General features: G+C 41.4%; 1 long non-coding RNA gene and 1 pseudogene across 1 annotated transcript in view; both read right to left on the bottom strand.

Moving 5' to 3' along the window:
• Positions 1 to 1,449: 1,449 nt before the first annotated feature.
• The window catches only part of LOC137204748 (uncharacterized), a 54,449-nt gene continuing 34,291 nt past the window's right edge, over positions 1,450 to 21,607 (bottom strand). Inside the window, exons 2-5 of the long non-coding RNA XR_010933813.1 lie at positions 9,214 to 9,302; positions 6,952 to 7,075; positions 6,005 to 6,123; positions 1,450 to 4,698 (exon numbers count right to left, since the gene is read on the bottom strand). This is a non-coding gene — a long non-coding RNA (uncharacterized lncRNA). The remainder of the gene's footprint in view (positions 4,699 to 6,004; positions 6,124 to 6,951; positions 7,076 to 9,213; positions 9,303 to 21,607) is intronic.
• LOC137204747 (high mobility group protein B3 pseudogene) lies at positions 9,309 to 21,595 on the bottom strand (annotated as a pseudogene).

The raw sequence follows: 21,607 nt of genomic DNA on the forward strand, positions 1-21,607 counted from the left end.
ATAACCAATGAGGTTGTTAATGTGATTATTTATCTTCACTTTACAGAGGCACTGTCTGAGATTACACAGCTATTAAGTAGTGGATCCAGTATGGAACAGAGGCCAGTCTGGCTCCAGTGGGCTACTTTCAGCCACCGTGCTCTATTGTTTATGTAAGTAGACATCCAAATTCTTAAATGCATCTACAGCTTGTCTATTTGCATGAGAACCCATAAATATCACTCAGTTTGAATAAGTTTACTGCAGCAACCCTGCCTGTTGCCATCAGTAGTACCCGTGTTTGCTTGCTCTTATCAGGCAGCTATAAACAACAGAAAAGGGGTACATATAAATTCTATATAGAAGCTGCTGTTTATATTACGTGTTATGAATTAATAAAGCTGTCACTTGAGGTAGAGAAAAGATAGATTCATTTCAAGCTCTGTTCTGTGTGTATGCACATGCATGCATGTATGTGTTGGTTTTCCATTGTTGGCAGCCTATATTTCTTACTTATTGTATCCTTAAATTAATTTATTTAATAAATTGTGATAATTTGTTCAATATGTATCTTCCCCTCCAGTCTTTAAACTCCGTTGCTTTCTCACTGTATTCCCCAACACCTAACATGGTGCGGTGGTGATACAGCCCTTCCTCGTCAATAAATGTTTGTTGATTGATTATTTTTGAATCTAATAAGCTAATTGAGTAATGGTAGCAGTTAACCACTCAACTATGCCAACTGCCTGCAGATACTGTGTGTATCAGTGTGATGCTTCTCCCCAGACTTCTCAGTCCTTTACTTCTGGGAGTTGAGAGGCAGGAAGAATGGCTTCTGGAAGTTGATAGAGTAGGACATATGGCCTTGAATCTGATCAACTCAGTAATTCTTACTATCACTTTCATTTGTATCCATAATGTTCATACAACTGTCTACCTCTATGTGCTGCTACTAAGGAGCCTGTAATTCTTTTTACCAGAAACATTAAAAAAATGGAGGATACTTCTCTTCCTTTAGTAGATGCTATATCTGAAAAAAATAATACAATACCCAGAGTTCAGTATTAAGGTGTTAATTTTGACCTTTGCTTTGGAGGGAAGGTGGGTAGAAAGAGTTCTCATCAAAGAACTGGTTTTTAAAGTAGAAAGATACCTCTTCTCTCACTGCTCAGAAAACCAGCCGCCATGACACCCAACTCCATAACTTTAAGGACAGCAAATTCATGACAAATGAGTGCTTTGGTGGGGATAGTAGATCAATTATTTCCTTTACCTTGGGAAAGCAACGTTGTCCATGGCTGAAATACTAGCCAAATTGTACAAGACTAGACTGGATATTATTCTGGACTTCAGATTCAGAACGCTTTTTGGCAAGACAACAGACTTGGATATGGTTGATATTATTTTAATTAGAATAAAATAAAATCCTCAACATAGTCTTGCAAAGCATGACCTAAATGAGAAGACAAAAATATGTTGAGAACCCAGAAAAAGAAATGGAATGAAAAACTAGATAGCACATTAAGAAACCACTTCTGGGACTTCCTTGGTGGCGCAGTGCTAAGAATCTGCCTGCCAGTGCAGGGGACACAGGTTCGGGCCCTGGTCCAGGAAGATCCCACATGCTGCGGAGCAGCGAAGCCCGTGCGCCACAACTACAGAGCCTATTCTGTAGAGTCCGCGAGCCACAACTACTGAAGCCCACATGCCTAGAGCCCGTGTTCTACAACAGGAGAAGCCACCGCAATGAGAAGCCCTCGCACCACAACGAAGAGTAGCCCCTGCTCGCCGCAACTAGAGAAAGCCCACGCACAGCAATGAAGACCCAATGCAGCCATAAATAAATAAATAAATAAATAAAATTTATTTAAAAAAAGAAAAAAAAGAAACCACTTCTGGGGACTTCCCTGGTGGTCCAGTGGTTAAGACTCCACGTTCCCAATGCAGGGTACCCAGGTTCAATCCCTGGTCAGGGAACTAGATCCCGCATGCCGCAACTAAAGGATCCCACATGCTGCAAGGAAGATCCCACGTGTTGCAACTGAGATCCGATGCAGCCAAATAAATAAATATTTAAAAAAGAAAAAAAAAGAAACCACTTCTGGGCTAAGGTGTTGGGAAAGCTGGCTGTCATTTGGCAGAAAGCAGTGAACCAAGAGAACAGGTAGGGAGAAAGGTGAATTTTGATGGGGTGGGGAAGGGACATAGAGGAATTCTGTATACATTGTTAAAGAGATAAAACTCTATCCAGACAGTGGATAACTATCGAATGTTATTAAGCAGGAGAAAAGTAAAACCAGATTTTTGTTCCAGAATAGTAATTGATGACAATGTGGAAGATAAATGGAAACAGAGAGACTTTGAGCTGAGACAAGCTAAAAGCTTCCTGCAAAGTCCCTGGAATCCAGAAACATTCCACAGACAGAAGTGGCCAAACCTGATGTCTGATGGAATGTGTTTGGAGGAAGGGGACATGATGGAGAAAAGGAGGCAGGATGACTGAGTTTTCTAGTGTGAACGGCTGGGTGGATGGTAAAATCATTCAACCACATAGGGGCAATGGGAGTGTAAGGGGCCAGTGGATGGATGTGTGTTAGAGGAGGTGGATGCCACCATCCAAAAGACTAGCAGTGGCGCTAAGGAAAGTGGAGGAGCTAAGGAACAGTGCATGTCCATGTATCTACTATGCATAATGGTTATACCCAGAAGAGAATTAAACCATCCGGGGAGTGAGTGAGTAGGCAGGAAATAACTTAAGGTGAGGAAGAAACTCTGGAAAATAAAAGCAAAGGAAATGAACAAAAATGTCTGGCGAGACCTTGCTTCTGTTGGGTAAGGTTCTATTACAGCTTGTTTTCAAATTCTGTATAGATTTCTTCAAATGGCCCATGAGGTAAAGGCAGCTATTTTAAAGCCTGGAATGTCCTGGTACTAAGTTACTTGAGGCTCTCTTTGACTTCCCTCCCTCTTGGCAATGAGATTAGCTGCTCTGCTGAACATAACTGTTACTGAAATGAGGACAGTGAGGTTCTCTTAGAGGAAAGGCTTCTCCTCTGCCTGATTCCCTGAGGCTGGTAGACTACAACACTGTGAAGACACAGCCCGGCTTGCTGGATGAGAACATTTCTCTCCTAAGGTTATGGTTTGGGAAAATGGAGAGAACTTTTTTGGCTCCCCTGCCCTTCTTGATACAACATTTAGAACTTGGACCCAATGCAGTGCTTGAGGGTCCTTCAAGAGATTCCTCTCTTAAGCAACGTGTACACTTTCACCATGTGCGTATCTACTAAGGATTCATCTCTCAAACTTCTCAGTTATTTTGGTGTTACTTATTTTACATTGCTAGCAGGAATGGATTACGTGGATGGTCACAGGGTGCTTAAAATACTCAAGATGTTTTATAAAAGATGTGGTAATGAAGAGCCATAAGTAAAGTTTAAAATGTGTGGTCTAAAAATTAGGAAACATCTAACAATTAGAGGTATGATGGAACATGAAATAGGAAGCAAACTGGAAATATCCAATAAAACTGATTAGGAAAAATGCAATTACAGTGTTCCCAAAGGTCTTCTACATAAAGTGCTTCCTCTTCTGTTTTGCTACAAAGTGTGAGACCAAAATAAGAAAAGAGGAGACACTGGTGGAAACTTGTAGCAGACCAGAAAAGATACAAAAGCCAAGTTAAGTCTTTTTACTAGATAACATTTAAAATATTTACTGTTTGTTAATATGACACAAAATAAGCTTCTGGCACTTGGTTAAATTGAAACGGGAGCAAAGCTAGAGGGTTCAGTGGCTGGAGAGAAGTGGTCAAAGGGTACAAAGTTTCAGTTATGCAAGATGAAAAAGTCCTTTTCTATTGGACAGTGTAGTGCCTGTGTTGACAATATTAAGAATTGGCTAAGAGAGTAGATCTTATGTTAAGTGTCATTATCACAAAAATTAATAATAATAAAGAAGGCAGGAGGAAACTTTTGAAGGTGACGGCTATGTTTATGGCATACATTGTGGTGATGGTTTCACTGGTATATACTTATATCCAAAATCATCAAGTCATATACGTGAAATATGTATAGCTCTTTGTATGTCATTCATACCTCAGTAAAGTGGCTTATTGAAAAAGAAGTGCCTGCGAGAACCTCAAAGCCTTTCCAAGTGCTGTAGGTATTTCTCCCATAGCATGGTGATTTCCAAGTTAAAAGGTTTCAGGGGACTCTGCTCAACTCTAGGGATAGTTCCTAGCTTAGCTTAAGAAGTAGCTGAGAACATTTGAATATTAGTGGTTGTGGTAACATTATAGTTGAGTTCGCATTTTTAAATTTATTTATTTCTTGGCTGTGTTGGGTCTTCGTTTCTGTGCGAGGACTTTCTCCAGTTGCGGCGAGCGGGGCCCACTCTTCATCGCGGTGCGCAGGCCTCTCACTGTCGCGGCCTCCCCTGTTGCGGAGCACAGGCTCCAGATGCGCAGGCTTAGTAGTTGTGGCTCACGGGCTTAGTTGCTCCGTCGCATGTGGGATCTTCCCAGACCAGGGCTCGAACCCGTGTCCCCTGCATTGGCAGGCAGATTCTTAACCACTGCGCCACCAGGGAAGCCCGAGTTCGCATTTTTAAAACATGCCTGTGAATTGTGTAGCCTCTGTTTATGTAGCAACAAGAGATGGATCTCATCCAGGTCCTTGACACTTTACCCGTGTCTCCTTGGGTCCTTCAGGTTCTCACCTGTAAAATGAGGAGATTAGACTCAGTTATGGGTAAGACCCATTCTAGGGTAAAGGTACTCCCCTAGGATCCCATTCTTTAATCATGCTGCTTATCTGCTTCAATAAAATATTTTCTTTTTTAAAGCACAATTGACTAGTAAGACATGCTTTTCACTGTGATTTAGTTGATCAGGGGTGGGGAGAAAAAAGGACCTAGCACAACCTAGATTCTGATTGTTTCCTCCCATCCCCACTCTCCCTTTTGCTCTCTTAATTTCTTTTTAAATATCATTTTCCTTATTTCTGATTTTTATTTATTATTATTTTTAAAAATTTTTGGCTGTGTTGGGTCTTCGTTGCTGCGAGCAGGCTTTCTCCCTAGTTGTGGCCAGCAGGGGCTATTCTTCATTGTAGTGCGTGGGCTTCTCATTGTGGTGGCTTCTCTTGTTGCAGAGCATGGGCTCTAGGCATGCGGGGTTCAGTAGTTGCAGCATGTGGGCTCAGTAGTTGTGGTACGCAGGCCCTAGATTATGTGGGCTTCAGTAGTTGTGGCACACAGGCACACAGTTGCTCCGTGGCATGTGGGATCTTCCTGGACCAGGGATCGAACCCATGTCCGCTGCATTGGCAGGCGGCTTCTTTACCACTGCACCACTAGGGAAGTCCCTCTGATCTTTAAATGTAATACATCGTAAACATTTCCTCATCTGTAAAATGGAAGTAATGGTCCCTATATAGCAATCTCACGGGTAGGTTGTTATCTGAATTAAACAAAGTCAGTTTATGTAAACACTTGGAACAGGGCCTGCCATGTATAATCATGTAAGCACTCAAAAATGTTAATTATAAGAGTATCAAGCCCTTGCCTTGCATCTCTCCATTTGCAAAAGTCCAGGCATCCATAGTGCTTTGAAAGAAAATAATAGAATTTCTACAGTAATCGAAATATCAACAATAATAGAAATTGCAAGTCCCCAGTCTCTTCTGCAGTGCTTGAAATACTGTTAGCATCTGTAATTTAGTGGCCAGCTGAATGAAGTCGATGCATCACCACCATCAAATTACTTATGTTGTAATGTTTTTACTGGAAATATCGCCTCTGTTCAAAAGTGGTATTTTGATGCTTTCCAGGGTGAATCTGGTGCTGCCATCTCCACACTGTGCATCACATCAGACCTTGCCAATCTGCAGATTCAGAATTTTATAAAATGTACAGCCCTTTTATGTCTGTACTGTGCCTTTATCTACTATATTAGTCTGCCCAGGCTGCCATAACAAAATACCAGAGCCTAGGTAGCTTGAACAACAGAAATTTATTTACTCACCGCTCTGGAGGCTAGAAGTCCAAGATCAAGTTGCTGTCAGGATTGGTATTTGGTGAGGCCTCTCTTCCTGGCTTGCAGACAGCCATTTTCTCACTTTGTCCTCAAATGACCTTCCATCTCTGCTGGGGAGGAAGAGAGGGAGTAGGGGGGAGAAAGAGAAAAAGAGATGTATCTGGTGTCTTTTCCTCTACTGATAAGGACACCAATCCTATTAGATAAGGAGTCCATCCTTATGACCTCATTTAACCTTTATTACTTCCCTAAAGGTCCTATCTCCAAAGACAATCACACTGGGGGTCAGGGCTTAAACCTATGAATTTGGGGGAACACAGTTCAGTCCATAACACATACCAAACACCAGCAGTCCAAGCTAACTACATATCAGTAAAGCAGATGATTTATTCTGATATTTCATTATAGGCTATAATAATAAGTATTTCTAAAAAGAGACACGTATGATAAACACCTAACAGAATTAGATAAATTTTTCATAAGGGCTTCCCGAGTATTTTTCTTGAGAAATTAAAAATTCTTAATATACATTTATGATATCATTAGAATTGAAAATGTTCATTTCCTTTCAAGAGATCATTCCTTGAAATTTCATGTTTTTTCATAGTGATAAATATGAATCAGGTTAAAGTGTTCCTCAAAAGCTGCATTTCACAGTCCTATTTGCTCTAATACATTTTATGTCAACTAACAAAATTTAATTATTGTTATTATTATAAGCTACTCAGCTTCACTAAAACTAGCTTCATTTGTTATAAATTAATATGGCTTAGGAAAAAAATTTAGTCAAGCTGAATTATGAGAAAAGAGATATTTCATTCAATATTTTAATTTTTTCAGGCAAATATGATAGCTGGCCAATTTTTTAAAATCTAGACTGTCACTTCTATTATCATTTCACAAAAAGAAATATTTTATCATTGTCTAATTCATACCAAATGGCAGCAATTGATGCTCTTGTTTTTTTTCTTGTCCAAAATTAGTTTATAATTTCACCCAAGAGTTGTTGTTGCCAAGAGGTCAGTTTCTTTCTCCAGGAACACTTGACCATGCCGAGATCTGCAATCATGAGGACATGTAATATGGATCTATCATGTTGCTTTGAAAGCTTTGAAGCCCAGATTTGAACATAACATTTAGTACCAGAGTTTAGCACAGAACAAAGTTAATTGTGGAACAGTGTATACCACTGAATGGAAGTGAACCAAAATTATATTTGAAGTGGGAATAAAAGGCCTAAAGTCAAAGTTTCTACACTGAAATGTCCAAGGTTTATATTCATCATTAAAAGAGATAGACCTTATACCACATAATTTTAGAATACTAGAGAAACTATTAAGAGAAACAATGCAATGTATATGAAGGGGAGACAGAGAAAAAGAGGGGGAATAAGGAGACATTTTGCAGCTGTGAAATGTTACTACTGCTGTAGTCTTATTTAAATAGCTTTATTTTTTAAATTAAAATGTATTGCATTTAAAATTAAATGCAATAAATACAATTAAACACACAAACAAATATGCATTTTTTTAACCCAGGAATGCACAATGAAGGTGAAGTTGAAGAAAACAAACTAGGCTAAATTAAATAAGTAAAAAGGCCAAAACTGCCAATCCGTGACCAGCCTATCTGTCTATTTTCAATTAATGGCTAAATGAGTTTTACGTGAGATCATATTAAACCTGAGTGTCTACATTGCACAATAGGATGATGCATCGTAGCTGCTAAGCCAAGCACTGGGAAATAAACAAACTCCTCAAACCTTAGCCTAGAATCTAGTTTCAAATTCCTAAATTCTCTCTATAAAGTGCTTCTTATGTCCCTTTTGGACAGTACTAATATTTCCATTAGCTTTATTGTATATTTTTAAATCAATATAGAATCTCAGCAAGTATTTGTTAGTTAACTTTGGTTGACTTGTTTTCTGAAACAGCAATTATTAGCAGTTATTCTCTACAGAGAATCAGCTAAACCAACCCACGATCCTGATAGTACAGCAAGCCTGTGGAGGTTGAAAAACCTAAAAAGCTGGCAGAACACTCCGGAGGAAAAATCTTGTGAAAAATATCGACTGCTCTGTAAGGTGAAAGTACTGTAGTAATGGTTCTACTTTTAGCCTCTGCTACTCATACCAGAGAAATTATCCACCGTCCCATTGCTACACTGCCATTTTCTTTAACTTATAATGAAGTGTAGAATTGATCAAAAGAAGAATATATTCTGAGGAAATTTATAAAATTAATAAGTATATAAAACATGGAACTTTTCTGAGTATAAAATTTTGCATGATATATCTGGATAGAAGTTATAGAAAGGATTAAAGCATCATGTGGATATATGTGTTTGAAAACTACTTTGTGTATTAATAAGTTAGAAATAAATTGTACTGAATTAGCAGGTAAACATGACTCATTTGCTAAGAATGTTAGAAATAAATTGTACTGAATTAGCAGGTAAACATGACTCATTTGCTAAGAATGTGTCTTGGTCAGCAAGATACTTGGAAATAGGTCCAACAAAGAGGATGAAACCTCACAGTTTGAAGTTCCTGCAACCACAAAAAAAAAAGAAGGAGAAACAGAAGTGAAATTTGGGAGGAATTTATGCAGAAGCCAGTGATTAAGACCACAGAGAAGTGTGGGGTTTGTGAGTAAAAGAATGTCCCCAAGTCCCATTCAACACAAGAAATTTTGGGCATAGTGACTGTTGTTTCTCCTGGTACTGTGGTTGCCACAGCATAAATAAACTAAGTGTTCCTGTTTGTTAAATGTTATTCCACCTGTCCTACCCAAGGCAGATATACTGTGAAGCTAATGGAGCTTAAGCTTCAGGGTCCCTCACTTACACAGACTCCTTCCAAGCCCATTAAGGGCCTAGAAATGATCTCATGTGGTCATATGTTTGAGTAAAATTCGCCGAAGGTATTTCCATCACGATCAGTTAAGATCTCTATTTCCTTCCATTCTGATGTTCCTTCTGATAGACTTCCCTTAGTCATGTCACATTGGAATGGCCACAGTGTGGCCAGTTAATGGGATCCAGTTAATGGGAAGTTGAACTGAGCATACATTGGTTTGGGTTTTGTGGAATGGGATTATGTGTGGTGCAGTATTTCTGTGTAGAGGTAAGTATTGCTAGCCATCCAGGAATAGAAATGGCTCCCAGGAATATTCCTACTGCCCTCTGTGCCAACTCACCTGGGATCCTGTCATGTAAAGGTGCAGGGCCAGAGGTTACACTGCAATGTGACTTCATCCTGCAGTGGATGGCACCATATATACAAAGACTAAAAGGAAAGGAGGTATGAGTCAGTCTATTGGAAATTCTTCCAATCACTAGATATGTAAAATTGTTAGGGAGAGAGAAGTCTATTTTTATCCTCCTGGTCAGAAAGGAAGTTCTGTCCTGTCGGCAACGTACTCAGTAATGCAATGTACACAATTATCAATGTATCATAGTCTTTCCCCCTCTTTTGAAGGAAATTGTACATGATAGAATTTATCAGAATTACTGTTAGTATAAAAGAAGTCCGCCGTTAGTCTGGGATAACTCCACAGCCACCAGGGACCAAGGCTCCTATATTTCTGCTCTGTCATCCTCAGTATGTGGCTTCCTTCCTCAAGCTTCCCTCATGAGTTCAGGATAATTGCTGGCGTTCTAGCTATCATGTCCACATTCCAGGCAGTAGGAAGAAGGGAGAAGAGAAGGATAAAAGGATGTGCTCCACAGCCGAATCAAATCCCGTTAAGGGGCCATTCCTGATGTTTCTCATAGCATTTCCCCTTTGGCCAGAACTATATGCAAAGGAGGCTGAGATAGGTAGTCTTTTCAGATAGGTGATTTGCTGCTAGAATACAACTTGGAAAATGGCAAGCAGGTGGACAAGTGGAAACTTAAAAAAGCAGAGAAAGCTGAAATTTAAGCATCTGCACTCGGAAAAGCCATAAAGCAAGACAAGAATGGCTGCAGAATTGGAGGCACCTGTCACTTTGAATGGGGTGTGGATTAAAAACAAGATTAGTTGAAAGTCTAATAAAAAGCAGCTAGCTCTCTAGATGCCAGCCCTAATATTGCATAGCCAGGCACCTAAACCTTTCCCACCCCAACAGAGGAAGACATTCCAGGTATTCTCACTGGAAAAATCGAAACAGAGCTCTAGCCTCAGGAATATTTCAGGGAAGTAAGACAAAAGGTAAAATAGGGAGGTAAAGTTAAATTTTACATACTGAGTTGTGAGAACTTTAGTCCCCTGCCCTTACTCAACTCCTAGAATAATAGCAGCCAGGCTTACACCCTCTCCTGAAATACAGAACAATAACAACAGTACAAACAAACAGAAGACTAGCCCAAGAGAAAAAAACCCTACAGACGCTAACATTTGGGCATCTACAAAGTAAGGCCTGAGTACAGATCTACAGTAAACTGTACAGTGAAGCCACTAGTTAACATCCTGGCCAAGTTTCCAAGCCATTTTTGGTGTTTCTCTCTTAAATAAGAACAGAGAGCCAAAAATCACTAGACTTTTAAGAATGTCTCTACAAGATCGCCTTTATTGGCAATCTAAAGGCCTGTGAGCATAAGTCCCAGAGATGCTTGCAACTAACATTTATGCTACTTCCGAAGCTCTCAGTTCAGAGAAGCATATGTTGGCCTGAAAGGCTACAGGTGATTAAAAAGAAAAAGAAAAGACAGTGTTCATGCTTGGTATTCTATGCTGTACTCTGCTCGGTCTTGTTTATCGCACCACAAGATTGATGGGGTGCAATAAATGCTCTAATGAGATGGTCTCTGACGTATATCAGGATTGGCTTAAGGATTGAGGCTCTTGGCCCCTAAAATCACCCAATGTAGCTGCTTGCTACTTCTCTACTGAAAACGAATTACTAGCCTGGCAGACACTGGTTGAGACGGCACCACAGTTGAGGGACAGCTAAGACCAAAGGTTCCAGTAATTTCCTGGGTGATGTCAGAGAAACAGTGGAATAAGGAAGGAGCAGCTCAGTTAGTCTCATTGATTTAATGTGACCGATACATTCAGGAATGTGTGGAAGGGGGCAGGATGGGAGGGGTCTAGAGAATTCATGGACCGGAGGCATCCACTGCCTGGAGATGACACTGTCCCCATTACATGCTGTCTTTCTAACAACGGGGACTGCAGTTCAGAAAGATGTGACCAAGCTTCATTTATTGATGACAGTGTCCACACCCCTCGTAGTAGAAGGCAAGGGAAAGTCAGCCCGAAGGGCCTAGTTATATATTGTGTGGCTGGCTGTACATTCCAATGTCTGTCTTAGCTTAGTTTCCCCTGAAAGCAGAGCCGGAGACATACTCTCAGGTGCATGTAACTTATTTGGAAGGTAATCCCAGAAAATGGAGAGTGATACAGGCAAGGAGAGAAAGCCAATAAAATGTGTGTCATTGAATGGTTATCACCCTGTACAGCTCAGGCTCAATCCTGCTTGGGACCCTCTAAAGAACTATAGAATCTTCTTGGAATTGTATGCTATTGATAAACTGCACGTATAATTAAAGAAAACATCATATTTATATTATGTATAGAGAAAAATTAAGTAAAAATAATTTAATTATAACATTTATATAAAAATAATTTTACAAACCCTATTCTGAGAACTAAAGTGCTATTGATTGTTATTATGAGCACAAGTATGGCCCTTTAAGTTTTTGTTTTTGTTTTTTATTTTTGCGGTACGGGGGCCTCTCACTGTTGTGGCCCCTCCCTTGTGGAGCACAGGCTCAGCGGCCATGGCTTACGGGCCCAGCTGCTCCGCGGCATGTGGGATCTTCCCGGACCGGAGCACGAACCCGTGTCCCCTGCATCAGCAGGTGGACTCTCAACCACTGAGCCACCAGGGAAGCCTCCCCCTTTAAGTTTTTTAAATGCTAACAAATGAGATTAAAATTCATTTTGAAGAGGCCCGATTTTAAATCTCTAGTTTCTTGATGTTGGTTCCAATGGTTCATTTGAAGTTTGGAATAACTTCAAAGGAACTCACTTTTGTTTTTAGGATTTGAGGGTAGAGGAGAAACTCCAGCCCAAGAAGGGGGCTCTATAAGCTCTTCCCAGAGGAGGATGAGAAGGAAAAGGAGGTCTCTACAGGAACTGCTTGCATCTGGAGTGATGATAACATATGAGAGGGAGGTGGGTGAATGTGGCCTGGCAGCACAGGAGGCCTCTGCTTTCAGACCAAGGCCACCATCTGGAGGGACAACAGGGAGTTATTGTTTGGAAAATTTATTGTGATGTGGTGACTCCTAGTTCAGTGACCAGATCATTCTTGCAACTTCAGCCATCAGCTCCTTTTTTCTTGAGTGTCTGGATCTTTCATCTATTTCTTTTATTAGGGAAGTATTATTTTATTATTTCCTCCTTCAGGATAGAGTTGGTACTCGTCAGCATTCCATAGGTGTCCGCCAGGCTCTGAATTTTTGTTGACTCTTTCTCTAGGCTAATATCCTCCAAAGATGACTCAGTTGCTACAGTCCCCCTTTGAACAGTGCCATCCTTGCCAAGGAGTTGACACTTCTCTTGAATTTGTTATGCCAATGTTTGTGAAATTTCAGCCAGCATTGTGAAAGCAGCATTTCCCATTTCACATGACGCCAGCTTCCAGACAACTAGACAAGTCTAAACAAATATGAGACCCACTAAAAAGCCGATGACGGGCGCACACACCATGGACTTGGCTGGAGGCTGCAGAGGGCAGGGCCCGGATTCCCATCATCCAGCCATGGCTCCACCACCACTGCTTGTGGCTTTCCAAGGATGCCTGAAGCCAAGCTCTGTGGTGGCTTGAAGCCCTTCCGTGGCACTGAAGCCCACCACAGAGCTCTATGGAGTAACCACACCTCTCCCAGCTCACGAAAACTTCTGAGATCCCTCTACTTAACCCCCGCAACATCCCACACTGGCAGCCTAAGCAGGCCACCAGTGGAGCTGGCCCAGAGAATGGAGAGATCAACTTTAAAAAGTTTCTCAAAATTACTGCCCACTACCCCTCTTCTCTTCTTAATTAAGAAAAAATTATGAAACTTTTTATTTCTCAGCTGCATTGCACAGCATGCGAGATCTTAATTCCCTGACGAGGGATGGAACCCATGCCCCCTGCAGTGGAAGCTCAGAGTCTTAACCACTGGACCACCAGGGAAGTCCTGAAACATTTTTATTAAGGTAAAATAGAGGGGACTTCCCTGGTGGCACAGTGGTTGAGAATCTGCCTGCCAAGCCAGGGGACATGGGTTGGATCCCTGGTCCGGGAGGATTCCACATGCCGCAGAGTGGCTAAGTCCGAGCGCCACAACTACTGAGCCTGTGCTCTAGAGCCCGCGAGCCACAACTACTGAAGCCCACGTGCCTAGAGCCTGTGCTCCGCAACAAGAGAAGCCACCGCAATGAGAAGCCTGCGCACCGCAATGAAGAGTAGCTCCCGCTCGCCGCAACTAGAGAAAGCCTGCGCGCAGCAGTGAAGACCCAATGCAGCCAAAAAATAAATTAAAATTAAAAAAAAATGTATATATATATATATATATATATACACACACACACACTCTGTGATGTATTCATATCGTAAATGTATACGCTTTGATGACTTTTGACAACTATATACACCTGTATAACCAATATGCCAATGTAGATATAGAACACTTTCATCACCTTCAGAAAGTTCCCTCATTCCCCCTTCCAGGAGACCCTACTCCCTAAAGGCAATCATCTCTTTGATTTTTATCGACATATATTAATTTGGACTCTTTCTGAACTTCATACAAATGGCATCATGCAGAATGTATTCTTTTGTATCTGGATTCTTTTGCTCAACATCATGTGTTTGGGGTTCACCCATGGTGGTCACCCCTTCTTTCGTTCTGAGTCGAATGCCATTGTACAGGCACACATGATTGGACATCAGCCCACCCCTCTTGCTCCCCATTCACTCCACCTCCTCCCAGCCCCCTCCTTTATTTTACTGACTGAAATACTTTGGGAAAGAAAACTTCCCTCATCAACCATTTGGGTTTCCCTGAGGTATAAATTTGTACAGAAAAGTTAGGCTTAAAAGGTGATCAATTAGACTTGCTTTTTAGTGTACATATGACCCTGCACTCTTACAGATATTTGATATGTTTTAATTCGTTGCAGTTACTATTATTATCAATACTCAAATTATCCCTTCTTTAGCTAGTATTGTCTTTTGAATCCTTTTGACAGGACCCCAGAAGCCTTTGATGGCTTCTTTCCTTCTGATGTGACAAGTTATTCCGGGTTTATCTTGTACATTTCCTGCCCCAGACCTGACATTAGCCACTCATTCAAAGTCATGGCTCCTTTGAGGAGAAAATGATATTTAGAGACCATAGTCTGTGCTCGGGGTGCTGAGTGCTACTGACTGGTCATTGTTTCTAAGCCTTTTCAGTGAACAAAGCTAAGAAATATTATTTAAGTTGAGATATATTTGATATATAACACTATTAGTTTTAGGCATATAACACAATGATTTGATATATGTATATATTGTGAAATGATTACCACTAAAAGTATAGTTAACATGCATTACCACACATAGATACAAATTTTTGTTTTCTTATAATGAGAACTTTTAAGATCTACTCTTCTAGCAACTTTCAAATATATAATACAGTATCGTGAACTATAGTCACCATGCTGCACATTACATCCCCAGGATTTATTTTCTTATAACCGGAGATTTGTACCTTTTGATCACCTTCACTCATTTTGTTGAGTGAAAATGGTAACCACCAATCTGTTCTCCGAATCTGTGAGCTCCATTTTTTAAGAACCCATATGTAAGTGAGATCATATACTATTTGTCTTTCTCTATCTGACTTAAGAAATATATATTTTTTTAAAGAGAAAACATATCAGGGACTTCCCTGGTGGTGCAGTGGTTAAGAATCCGCCTGCCAATGCAGAGGACATGGGTTTGATCCCTGGTCCAGGAAGATCCCACATGCCACGGAGCAACTAAGCCCATGCGCCACAACTACTGAGCCTGCGCTCTAGAGCCCATGAGCCACAACTACTGAGCCCATGTGCCACAACTACTGAAGACCACGTGCTTAAAGCCCAAGCTCCTCAACAAGAGAAACCACTGCAATGAGAAGCCCACGCACCGCAACAAAGAGTAGCCCCCTCTCGATGCAACTAGAGAAAGACTGTGTGCAGCAACAAAGACCCAACACAAATAAATAAATAAATAAATAAAAGAATGTACTCCCAGACGTATGAAAAAAAGAAAAGAGAGAGAGAAAACTTATCACATGCAAGAACCTTTTAACTGATCTGCTTATACCAGTTTCTACTTCACTACTCCTTCCAACTCATGCTCTGCATTTCTGTCAGAATCATCCTTATGAAACACAGATCTGATCTTCATAATCCCCTGCTTAAAAACTTGTGATGGAGTCCCATTGCCAAAAGGATTAAGCCAAAGCTCCTTGGCATGGTATACATACAGATCCTCTAAAAATTTGTCTCCTGGTTTCCATTCCAACCTCTTTAACATTCATTCTTCCCTCTCCCATAGTTCAGCACACCATACTGCTCCCGCCACACTGTGCCTTTTCTCATCTGGTTCACTTTCTCTGAAACGCCCTGATTTTTCTATTTCTTGGTAAATTTGTATTCATCCTTCAATAAATATCTCAAACATCAATTTTCTCTAAAATAAATTGCAGTCTCCTTTCCCTACAGAGGACTAATCTGTTTCCATCATATCCTACACAGTATTCCAAATGTCTTTACATAGCACTAATGAAACTATATAATAATGATTTGTTTACATGCATCTCTCTCTAGCTAGAGTGTCCCCCAAAATGTTGGACACTTACCATTAGTGGTACTGTAGATGGTTTTACGTGTTACACTGATATGACGTTAAATATTGAATTGCATAGTGTGAGAGTTATCCCCTTTTTAATACTTTAGGGAGAAAGTTTTAGTTTTGTGCTTATGGCTTTAACATCTCTCTATTATTGTGTGATTAATTTCCCTTTTTTAAGAGAGAGCAGGCCTCAGGCTTAAAACTTTGTAGATAACAATAATTGGCTAGAATTTATATATTTCTTCATGATATTTTCTGATGATTATTTTCTGTCTATGAAACTTTAAAAATGAATATTGATGAGTGACTTCCCTGGTGGTCCAGTGGGTAAGACTCTGTGCTCCCAATGCAGGGGGCCTGGGTTCATTCCCTGGTTGGGGAACTAGATCCCACATGCATACTGCAACTAAGAAGTCCACATGCCACAACTAAGAAGCCTGCATGCCGCAAATAAAAGATCCCGCGTGCCACAACGAAGACCTGGCGCAGCCAAAATAAATAAATAAAAAAAATATTTTTAAAAAGATAACATGGTCAACACATAAAATCAATTGTATTTCTAGGAAAAATTAATATTGATGATAGATTTTTCTTTTAAAATAAAAGTGAGATAAAGAAAAATAGTAAGCATATAATGGTAACAAAGTGCATCATTATGGCAAAATTCTCGTAGGATATGTGAAAATGACTTAACTCTGGGAAACATTGGGCTAGGTCCTTCAGAAGCAGGAGGCATAACTTCTATTTTTATCCCCAGTTCCTAGTACTATGTTTAACATACAGTAGATCGTCACTAAATATTTGTCAAATTAAGTTAGGAAGAAACACTCACCTCCAACATTTTCAAGATTCAATGTCATTTTGGGGGATATATACCTAAAGTGAAAGGCCTTCTGTAACTGACTTTTCTGAAAAAGTTAAATAATATCCATTGTTATCATATAAATGACCTTTAAAATGATTTCCTATAGCTACCATGGAAGAAATCAAATTCACAAGAGGATACGACCATAGATTCTCCAACTGGGTTGTGTGGAATGAGGTCTTAAAAGCCAAAGTTCAGGGGCAATAGAAGAAGGTTAACAATACATTCTATTACAATCATCACATCAGTTTTCACCATCAAGGTCACGGTACATTTTAAGGGAGGGTAGACCAGAAGAGCTCTCACTAGAGGTGAGCTAGCACCATCTGTTGGGGAGTGAGTTCACAGCATAAGATGATATCAGCTGACTTCGTTACTCCGGAATTTATTTCTCCAAAGTACTTTCTTTCCATCATACAAATTTCAAGACACTCATGCATACCCAAGTACAATTTAATTTTCAGTCAGGTCTACTATGATAGTCAAAAACAAAACTCTTTAATTAATCTGATTATAGTGTACTAGTTTTTCATGATTTGACTCTTTAATTACAGACCTGATAATTAGACTACTTTGACCCATTTAAGAAATGGAAAAAAGGTTAGTAACATTATACAGCCACATGGATTATAGGTTTGCTGTAGAATAACAAATATGTGTTGCACAAAACAAAAACAAACTCATAGATACAAGAGAACAAGTGGGTGGCTGCCATAGGGTGGTAGAGGGGTGGGCAAAATAGGTGAAGGAGGTTAAGAGGTACAGACCTCCAGTTATAAAATAAATAAACAACGGGGATGTAATATACAGCATAAGGATATGGTCAATAATACTGTAATAACTTTGTGTGGGGACAGATGATTATTAGACTTATTGTGGTGATCATTTCATAATGTATGTAAATGTGAAATCACTATGCAGTACACCTGAAACTAACATAATGTTGTACATCGACAAAACTTTAAATAAATATAAAGCAAAAAACAAAAGTACATTGTTCTTATAAACCAGCCTTGATTATCTGTGGTTATTAGAAATAGAGGTAGCCTTAAATTTTAAACTTTACAAATAAGCTAGAGACAGTCATTTTCTCCTTTCATACTCCTTCCCAAAAAATCTATAGGTGAAATTGAGAGGGTAGTGTTTCTCTTGTTTACCATTTGGAATAGATGCTCCAGAGTGACAAAAAGGGAAGAGATAGCCAGCTGAGTGTGTGAAGGTAGGTGGAAAATGAGGGGGAAATCATAAGCGCTTGGATTCTAAATGACAACAAGTGTGTTACCAGCAGTTTCCCCAGAGACAGGGCTTAGGAGTAAAGTTTCAAACATTAGAAATAAATTCGTATGTGCCTCTATTTTAATTTTTTTATTTTTTTATTTTTTGCGGTACGCGGGCCTCTCACTGTTGTGGCCTCTCCCGTTGCGGAGCACAGGCTCCGGACGCGCAGGCTCAGCGGCCACAGCTCACGGGCCCAGCCGCTCCGCGGCATGTGGGATCCTTCCCGGACCGGGGCACGAACCCGCGTCCCCTGCATCGGCAGGCGGACTCTCAACCACTGCGCCACCAGGGAAGCCCCTTTTTTTATTCATCTTCCTCCTCCTCCTCTTCGTCCTCGTCTTCCACCTTTTTCCGGGCAACTTTAGCAGGACCCTTGGCACCATCAAACTTCCCTTTAGACTTATAGTCTGAGACATCCTTCTCGTATTTCTCCTTCAGCTTCGCTGCCTTTTTGATATATGGCTGCTTCTCGCTGTCACTTAAGTTATTCCATATCTCGCCCAGCTTCTTTGCCACATCTCCAATAGAGATGCCAAGGTTTGTAGATTTGACCTTGGGGCGGAATTTGGAACAGAACAGGAAAAATCCAGACGGTGGCCTCTTGGGGGCATTCGAGTCCTTCTTCTTCTTGCCTCCCTTAGCTAGTCCGTAATCCTTCATTTCCCGATCATAGAGCGCTTTATCTGCCTTTGCCATTTCATTAAATTTAGACTTCTCTTTCCAGGACATTGTCTTCTACCACTCAGAGCACTTCTTGGAAAATTCTGCAAAATTGTCAGGGACCTCGGGGTTTTTCTTCTTATGTTCCTCTCTGCACCTCTGCACAAAGAAGGCATAAGCAGACATCTTGCCCTTTGGTTTCTTGGGTCACCTTTAGCCATCTTGACTGTATTGTTCGCTAGTCTGGGCAGCGCAGGGCATGACGCGTGGCTCAGCGCTCCACAGCTGTGCGCTCCATAACTTATTTTAAATCAATTCCAGCTACCTTTAAAGTTCAAGTTTCTAATTGAACCTCCTTCCACAGTTTGTTCCTTTCCTCAAATACTTCTATCAATAGGAACAGGAAAAAAACCTCCTACCTAGTCACTAAGTCTTTTCAGATATCCCAATAAAAGCTTTTTTCAAACTGTAAAGAGCTTTGTAGGGTTTTTCCAATTATAAAAAGTATTTAAAAATAATATGACAGGGGCTTCCCTGGTGGCACAGTGGTTAAGAATCCGCCTGCCAATGCAGGGGTTCGATCCCTGGTCAGGGAAGATCCCACATGCCATGGAGCAACTAAGCCCACACGCCACAACTACTGAACCTGCTCTCTAGAGCCTGTGAGCCACAGCTACTGAGCCTCGCGCCTAGAGCCCGTGCTCCACAACAAGAGAAACCACTGCAATGAGAAGCCCGCGCACCACAACGAAGAGTAAACCCTGCTCACCGCAACTAGAGAAAGCCCGAATGCAGCAATGAAAACCCAATGCAGCCAAAAATAAATAATTAAAATAAATTAATCTGACAGTACCAAAGGTAAGAAGTGAAAATCAGAGTGTAATGCCTCCACCTAGAAACAATTCTATTTATAAATGAACATACCAATACACATATTTTTAACTAAATAGGTTCATGGTTTACACAGAGTCTACTGAACTTTTACTCCACTTAATATGTCAGGGGGGAGGTTTATTAATAACTCTCACCTCCTCCCAAGTCTCTTTTCTCTGCAAGGTCAGTGTAGTGGGTTGAATGGTGGCCCCAGAAAAGACATAACCAAGTCCTGATCTTATTTAGAAAAAGGGTCTTTTCAGGTACAATTAAGGATCTTGAGATGAGATCATCTTGGATTACCTGGGTGGGCCCTAAATCCAATGATAAGCGTCCTGGGACTTCCCTGGCAGTCCAGTGGTTAAGACTCCACACTACCACTTCAGGGGGCTCGGGTTTGAGCCGTGGTGGGGGAACTAAGATCCCGCATGCCACGTGGCACAGCCAAAAAAAACCAAAAAAATTACAAGTGTCCTCGCAAGACAAAGAGGAGAAAGCCGCATGAAGACGGAAGCAGAGATCGGAGGCACCAGGGACCAGAAGAAGCAAGGAAGGATCCCCCCGAGTGCCTTTGGAGAGAGTGTGACCCTGCCAACACCTGGACTTCAGACTTCTGGCCCCCTGAACTGTGAGAGAATACGTTTCTATCAGCTTAAACTACTGAGTTTGTGGTAATTTGTTCCAAGAGCCCTAGCAAACCCATATGGTCAGCATTCCAAACTTCCCTATCATACACTCAGCCTGCTCCCCAGCCTCATTTTCCTGTTCTTCTCCAGCCTGACGCTCCTGTTTGCCTCCTTTCATTTCCTGTATTGCCTCAAAGCCTTTGCACATGCTGTTCCAGTGCATGGATTGCTCCTCTTCATTATTCAAATATTTCTCCAATACTCCTCAGGGAAAAGTTCAGTGACCCTCTAGGCCTGCTCACCAAGCCCCATAAGGTACCCTTCTAGCAGCATGTAGCTCTTTTCATAGCCTTTAGCCTAGTTTGTGTGTTTATTACTGCCATAATTCGAGCCTGCCTCCTCTGCCAAACTGTAAGCTTCCTGAGAATGGGGGGCCCTCACCCACCCCTTATATTCCCAGGCCAGGCCTGAGCTTGCTTTGCCATAGCAATCACTTTTTGAATGAATGGCCACTATTCCAGAAGCATTTGCCGACTTTGGTAAACTCTCACAGCCTTTGAGACCGCTGTGGGCTAGGTAGGGTGACCATATTATTTACCCTCCAAAAGCGACCACTTCTGAAAAGGGGTGCTACTAACAATTACAAGTCACCTGGCTACAGTCCTGGTAACAGGCTGTACTGACCACAGGAGCAAATGTGAAGGCAGGAGGATAACCAGAAGAGGATGGATATGTTTGGAGAGACGTGAAGAGGATAATTTAAATTTGCTTAATTGCCTCTGCATTTTCATTGATTCCCTCTACACCATGTATGCATTTGTTCATTCTTTTATTGTCTGGTCTTCACTCATCGATGTGATGTAAGCTCTCTGAGGACTGGGACTTGGCCTCTTTTGTTCGTTGCTCTAAAACGCACCTAAAATAGTTCCTGGTGCATAGCAGGTGCTCAATAAACACTTGAATGAACGTACTCAGAGCTGAACGGCGTACCCTCAATGAATAATGGATGAAGAATCAAAACACATAGAAAAAAATCCTCCCAGTTTGAAAGCCTAAAGAGACTCAACACTAAAGGGGACAGGAGGCGGAACAATTGCCCCCGCCTTGGGCTGAGGATGCAAGAATGAAGGCCCCAGCGTCCAAGCGGCCGTTGCGCGGTTGAACTCAGCCTTCACCCCGCCCACTCCCCCCTCGTGACACCCTCTCTGCGGAAGCTCCCTAGCCCCCGGCTCATCCGCTTCAGCCCCTACAACCGCTCTGGTTCCTGCCCTCCTGTTACACTCTGACCCCAGTCGTCTCCTCCCCGAATCCCATTTGACTCCGGGACCCCCGCGCGACCCCCTCTCCTGATCCCCTCAATCCCTGGCCTCCTGCACCACCCCCGTTTCAGACGCCCTGGAATCCTGGCACGCCGCGTCGCCCCCTCCCCGCA

This window comes from Pseudorca crassidens, chromosome 13, assembly GCF_039906515.1.
Source record: "Pseudorca crassidens isolate mPseCra1 chromosome 13, mPseCra1.hap1, whole genome shotgun sequence".
Lineage (NCBI taxonomy): Eukaryota > Metazoa > Chordata > Mammalia > Artiodactyla > Delphinidae > Pseudorca > Pseudorca crassidens.